This window comes from Sapajus apella, unplaced genomic scaffold (assembly GCF_009761245.1).
Source record: "Sapajus apella isolate SASKATOON/1434 unplaced genomic scaffold, GSC_monkey_1.0 scaffold14, whole genome shotgun sequence".
NCBI classification, from domain to species: Eukaryota; Metazoa; Chordata; class Mammalia; order Primates; family Cebidae; genus Sapajus; species Sapajus apella.
The window spans coordinates 16701105-16707790 of NW_022436954.1; the positions used below are offsets into that span (position 1 = coordinate 16701105).

The window sequence follows — 6686 nt, forward strand, 5'->3', positions numbered from 1 at the left end:
GGAATGACAGGTACGCACCGGCATGGGCCACCATGCCCAGCTAATTTTGTATTTTTAGTAGAGATGGGGTTTCACCATGTTGGTCAGGCTGGTCTCAAACTCCTGACCTCAGGTGATCCACCCGCCTCAGCCTCCCAAAGTGCTGGGATTACAGGTGTGAGCCACTGCGCCTGGCCAGTATTTGGTATTTTGTTAAAGCAGTCCAAAAGGGCTAAGAGGGAGTTACTAATACCAGTGGTACCTTTAATAAAGTATTTATTAGGTTTATTTTAGTTGAAGGGAGCATTTACTTGTTCATTTCTCTGCTGCCAAGAATATCTTCAGACATATTTATTGAGCTTTCTTGAATTGGCAACAACTATTAACACTACAGCTAAAGAAGAAAGAAACTAACTTTTTTTTTTTTTTTTTTTTTTTTGAGATGGAGTTTTGCTCTTGTTACCCAGGCTGGAGTGCAATGGCGTGATCTCGGCTCACCACAACCTCCGCCTCCTGGGTTCAGGCAATTCTCCTGCCTCAGCCTCCTGAGCAGCTGGGATTACAGGCACGCGCCACCATGCCCAACTAATTTTTTGTATTTTTAGTAGAGACGAGGTTTCACCATGTTGACCAGGATGGTGTCGATCTCTTGACCTCGTGATCCACTCGCCTCGGCCTCCCAAAGTGCTGGGATTACAGGCGTGAGCCACTGTGCCTGGCCTAGAAACTAACTTTTGAATGTGAACCCTGTATAGGGAGTTTTATATTTACTCTTCCATGTAATATTTGTAACAAACCTGTAAAGGATGAGGAAAAGTGAAACATTGTTTGAAAAAGTGAAACATTGTTTTTTTTCAAAGGTTATACAGCTGGCAAATGGTAGAGCTGAGATGGAGAAAGCAAAGTCTTCAGTTTTTGTTTTTTCTTTTCTTTTCTTTTCTTTTTTTTTTTGAAACGGAGTGTTCCTGTTGCCCAGGCTGGAGTGCACTGGCATGGTCTTGGCTCACTACAGCCTCTGCCTCACGGGTTCAAACAATTAGCCTGCCTCAGCCTCCCGAGTACCTGAGAAGACAGGGGCCTGCCACCACACCTGGCTAATTTTTGTATTTTTAGTAGAGACAGGGTTTCACCATATTTGCCAGGCTAGTCTTGAACTCCTGACCTCGTGATCTGCCTGCCTCAGCTTCCCAAAGTGCTGGGATTATAGGCGTGAGCCACCATGCCCAGCCAAGTCTTCAGTTTTAAACCAGTATTTTTGAAAGTATTCCTTGGAGGTGCCCAAGAGTTGGCCATGAGAGTAAGGAAGAGCTTTAGTTCTCCCACTTTGCTTAAGGCCGAGTAGCTCAACTTTGACCTGTTTTACATTTTAGTGTTTTCACATAAGATTTCATTTGGAAAAAGGATTCTGCTTCTTTAAAAAGAGAAACCCTGGAAGACCACCAATTTGAGGAATCATAAAAGGAAGTTAGCTAAACCAATCTAAAGATTGAAAAGATGGCTAAGTTACATAACTGCCAGTCAGGAAATTATGTCAAAGTTTGAAGTGACTTGGTATCACAGCCACATGTGCAGTGCAGTTATTCTGCCCTTAGGAGCATTGTACAGCAGGAAAAGAGCATGGACTCAGGTGTTTATTTGTTTTTGAGACAGAGTCTCACTCTGTTGCCCACGCTGGAGTGCGGGGCCTCGATCTCAGCGCACTGCAACCTGAGCCTCCCGAGTACCTGGGATTACAGGCGCGTGCCACCACATCCAGCTAATTTTTGTATTTTGAGTAGAGACAGAGTTTCACCATGTTGGCCAGGCTGGTCTTGAACTCTTGACATCAAGTGATCTGCTCACCTTGGCCTACCAAAGTGTTGGGATTACAGGAGTGAGCCACCGTGCCTGCCCAGAATACTTCTTTTTTTCTTTCTTTCTTTTTTTTTTTTTTAAGCCAGCTCAGAACACTTATTTTTAAATCTGGTGGCTACTGGATGTACCTGGTAGGTGCTTTGTATGCTTGTTTTTGATGAAGTTAGTCTTTAAAGTGCTATGATTATTTACTCATAGATGTGTCTGATTGATTAAATGAGAAAACTTAGATAGACTTCATTAAGTTCGTTGTTACTGGATTTAAAGCAGCAGCAGTGCAAAGGAACCCTATATGGTGAGTTAAGAGCCCTGGGCTTATGTCTCAGAAATGCCCTTAGTGAGTTTGTAGCAATGGACAAGTGAATCTAACTTTCTGAGATACTGATTGACTGATTGAGACAGGGTGTCATTCTCCTACCCAGGCTAGAGTGCAGTGGTGCAATCATGGCTTACTGCAGCCTTGACGTCCCAGGCTCAAGTGATCTTCCTGCCTCAGCCTCCTGAGTAGCTGGGACTACCGGTGTGTGCCACCATGCCCGGCTAATCTTTGTTATTTTTTTTGTAGAGATGGGGTTTTGCCATATTATATGCCCAGGCTGGTCTCAGACTCAGTGCTCAATCCTCCCTCCTTGGCCTCCCAAACCACCAGTATTGCAGGAGTGAGGCACTGTTATATGGCACTTTTCACGATTTTATGTTTAAAATGATGCCCAAGTCACTTTTAACTCTGTATATCCATGACTTGACAAAAAAGTTAAAGATACTTTATTTTCATTGCTAGAATTTCCAAAAATTGCAGGTTATATTTGGAGAAAGAGCTTTGTGCTGACAAACTTCTGTTCATACTTACTGAGTGTGTCCACTGCAGTGATTTGTATAGAAGGACATTGGGGATCTTTTGCTCAGGCATAGGAATTGAAATTTGTGGCTTATAGAATATCAGCAGAATGAAGCCAGAACCACTGTAAGGAAGCAAATGTGAGAGATTATCTGTTGCTTTGGGGAAGATAGCTGGTGTTTTCAAACCATGCCACTTTGTACTTCATTGACAGTAACACTTGCCACATTTCAGTACAGTGGTTATAGTTACAGTATATTACAGTGTTGTCTTCCTACAAGCTCTTGGAGGTTGGAGGCCCTGTCTGTTTGTTTTTTTTCCACCTCTCTATCCCTCTCACCTGCAGTAGGGCTTGCTGCATAGTGTAGACCTCCAAAAATATGCTCAATGGACAAAAATAGTTGAACCAAGATCAGCAGACATATTTAGAAAATGACTTGTGCCTACATACTTGCTAAATGTATTGAATTTTTTGTGTTGGCACGTGACAGTATAGAAAAGCCTGATGAAGGAAAAAAAAACCCAGTGTTGTAGCTTTAATCCACAGTTTATGTCTTACTGGCTTAAAAAAATATATTAACAGCAATCAAATTACGGTTTGATGGAGGGCAAGTAATACCGTGTTGAGCCAAGGTTTTCTCTGTAAAATGGGAGTGAGCATGAGCCACTGCACCCGGCCACTTTGTTTTCAAGTTTCTCTCTTGTTGCCCAGGCTGGAGCGCAGTGGTGCAATCTCAGCTCACTGCAACCTCTGCCTCCTGGATTCAAGCAATTCTGCCTCAGCCTCCTGAGTAGCTGAGATTACAGGTGCCCACCACCACTCCCAGCTAATTTTTGTATTTTTAGTAGAGATGGGGTTTTGCCATGTTGGCCAGGATGGTCTTGCACTCCTGACCTCAGGTGATCTGCCTGCTTCAGCCTCCCAAAATGCTGGGATTACAGGCGTGTGCCACTGAGGTGCCCAGCTGTGTTGTGTTATTTTTATTTTTATATTTTTTGATAGAGTCTCTCTTTTCTCCCAGGCTGGAACACAGTGGCATGGTCTTGACTCACTGCAACCTCTACCTCCCAGGCTCAAGTAGTTCTCATGTCTCAGCCCGCCAAGTAGCTGGGATTACAGATGTGCACCACCATAGCTGGCTAATTTTTGTTACAGACAGGGTTTTACTGTGTTTGTTGACCAGGCTGTTCTCAAACTCCTAACCTCAAGTGATCATCCACCTGGCCTCTCAAATGCTGGGATTACAGGCGTGAGCCATTGCGCCCAGCCTCAGCTGGGTTTTTCAAGTATAGTTTGGCACACAGCAGACTAGGAATGGGTACTGCTAATCGGTTGGGGTTGCAGTCATAGGCACATGGAAAATGGTCCTCATGTAATGAGTCTGCTTCTGGCTAGGGGCTACAGAGGAATCGCTGGTTGGGGTGTGGTCATCTTGTCATCAGAAGTGCAAAAGTCTGAAAAGACATCTTTAAAAGGGCAATCTTGGCTGGGCATGGTAGCTCACGCCTGTAATCCCAGCACTTTGGGAGGCCGAGGCAGATGGATCACATGAGGCCAGGAGTTCGAGACCAGCCTGGCCAAAATGGTGAAATCCTGTCTCTACTGAAAATATGAAAATTAGCCAGGTGTGGTGGTACCTGCCTGTACTCTCAGCTATTTGGATGGTTGAGGCAGGAGAATCCCTTGAACCTGGGAGGTGGAGGTTGCATTGAGCTGAGATCGCTTCACTGCACTCCAGCATGGGAGACAGAGCAAGACTCTGTCTCAAAAAATAAATAAAGCTATGTGGAGTAGCTCACACCTGTAATCCCAGCACTTTGGGAGGCCGAGGCGGGTGGATCTTCTAGAGGTCAGGAGTTCGAGACCGGCCTGGCCACCATGGTGAAACGCTGTTTCTACTAAAAATACAAAAAATAACTGGGGATGGTGGTGTGCACCTCTAATCCCAGCTGCCTGGGAGGCTGAGGCATGAGAATAGCTTGAACCCAGCAGGCAGAGGCCACAGTAAGCTGAGATGGGACCACTGCATTCCAGCCTGGGTAACAGAGCAAGACTCTGTCTCAACCTCCTCCCTCCCCAAAAAAAAACTATTTAATATGCTTACTTTTTTAAAAAAAATTCTTTTTTTTTTTTTTTTTTTTTTGAGACAGAGTTTCGCTCTTGTTACCCAGGCTGGAGTGCAATGGCGCGATCTCGGCTCACCGCAACCTCCGTCTCCTGGGTTCAGGCAATTCTCCTGCCTCAGCCTCCTGAGTAGCTGGGATTACAGGCACGCGCCACCATGCCCAGCTAATGTTTTGTATTTTTAGTAGAGACGGGGTTTCACCATGTTGACCAGGATGGTCTCGATCTCTTGACCTTGTGATCCATCCGCCTCGGCCTCCCAAAGTGCTGGGATTACAGGCCTGAGCCACCGCGCCCGGCCCATTTTCTTAAGATATGGCTCGCTCTGTTGCCCAGGCTGGAGTAGAGTGTCGTGATCTTGAATCACTACAATCTCTGCTTCCTGGGTTCATATGCTTACATTTTAGTGGAGTTCAGGCCCCTGTCATAATCCTAAACTTGTGGCCTTTTATTAGTTTTATAAAGGTGGTTTAGTTTTAAGAAGGGATATTATTATTTAAACTATAAACTAAATTTCTCCCAAAGTTAGCTTGTCCTACACATTTAACCAAGGGCAGTTAAAGGCAAGATGGAGTTGATTAGGTCAGATCTGTTTCACTATCATAATTTTTTTACTGTTAAAAATTTTTGCAAAGGCTGTTTCACAGTAGATAAAGTTGCATTGAGGCTTTGCCCAGAAAATCCAGAGAGAATGCCTTCAGGGGGTAGGTAACTCAATCCCCATCCCCTGGGTCCTGTCTGTAATGTGTTTCAACTATTAATGTCTCTCATTGTCATTTTAAGAATGTTATATAAATGGAATTATATAGTATATAACCTTTTGTATTGGCCTTTTTCACTCAGCATAATTCTCTTGAGATTCATCCAAGTTATATTATCAGTAGTTCCACTCTTCTTTCTTTATTCTTTTTTTTTTTTTTTTTTAAACTAGTCAAGTGAAGCAGTGGGAGTTTTTTTTTTCTTGAGATGGAGCCTTGCTCTTGTCGCCCAGGCTGGAGTGCAATGGCATGATCTCAGATCACTGCAACCTCCGTCCCCTGAGTTCAAGTGATTCTCCTGCCTCAGCTGCCCAAGTAGCTGGGATTACAGGTACCCGCCACCACACCCAGCTAATGTTTGTATTTTTATTTTTTTATTTTTATATATATTTTTTGAGACGGAGTCTCGCTCTTGTTACCCAGGCTGGAGCGCAATGGCGTGATCTCAGCTCACCGCAACCTCTGTCTCCTGGATTCAGGCAATTCTCCTGCCTCAGCCTCCTGAGTAGCTGGGATCACAGGCACGTGCCACCATGCCCAGCTAATTTTTTGTATTTTTAGTAGAGACGGGGCTTCACCATGTTGACCAGGATGGTCTCGATCTCTTGACCTCGTGATCCACCCGCCTTGGCCTCCCAAAGTGCTGGGATTACAGGCTTGAGCCACCACGCCCGGCTAATGTTTGTATTTTTAGTAGAGATGGGGTTTCACCCTATTGGCCAGGCTGGTCTTGAACTCTTGACCTCAGGTGATCCACCTGTCTCGGCTTCCCAGAGTACTGGGCTTTTACAGGTGTGAGCCACGGTGCCTGGCCATCTCCACTCTTTTTAATTGCTAAATAGTATTTCATGGGTTGGATGTACTGTAGTTTGGGAGGCTGATGTGGGCAGATTGCTTTGAGACCAGCCTGTGGTTTGAGAACAGCCTGGGCCACAGGGTGAAACTTTATCTTGGCCGAGTGTGGTGGCTTACGTCTGTAATCTAAGCACTTTGGAGGCCAAGGTGGGCGGATCACCTGAGATCGGGAGTTCAAGACCAGCCTGACCAACATGGTGAAACCCCCGTCTTTATTAAAAAAAAAAAGAAGAAACTCCATCTCTACTAAAAATACAAAAAAAAAAAAAAAAAAAAA

At 44.7% G+C, this 6686-nt stretch overlaps 1 long non-coding RNA gene across 1 annotated transcript in view; it reads right to left on the reverse strand.

The window, feature by feature from the left end:
* Positions 1–773: 773 nt before the first annotated feature.
* LOC116555054 overlaps positions 774–6686 on the reverse strand; it is an 18970-nt gene continuing 13057 nt past the window's right edge. Inside the window, exon 3 of the long non-coding RNA XR_004270354.1 lies at positions 774–908. This is a non-coding gene — a long non-coding RNA (uncharacterized LOC116555054). The remainder of the gene's footprint in view (positions 909–6686) is intronic.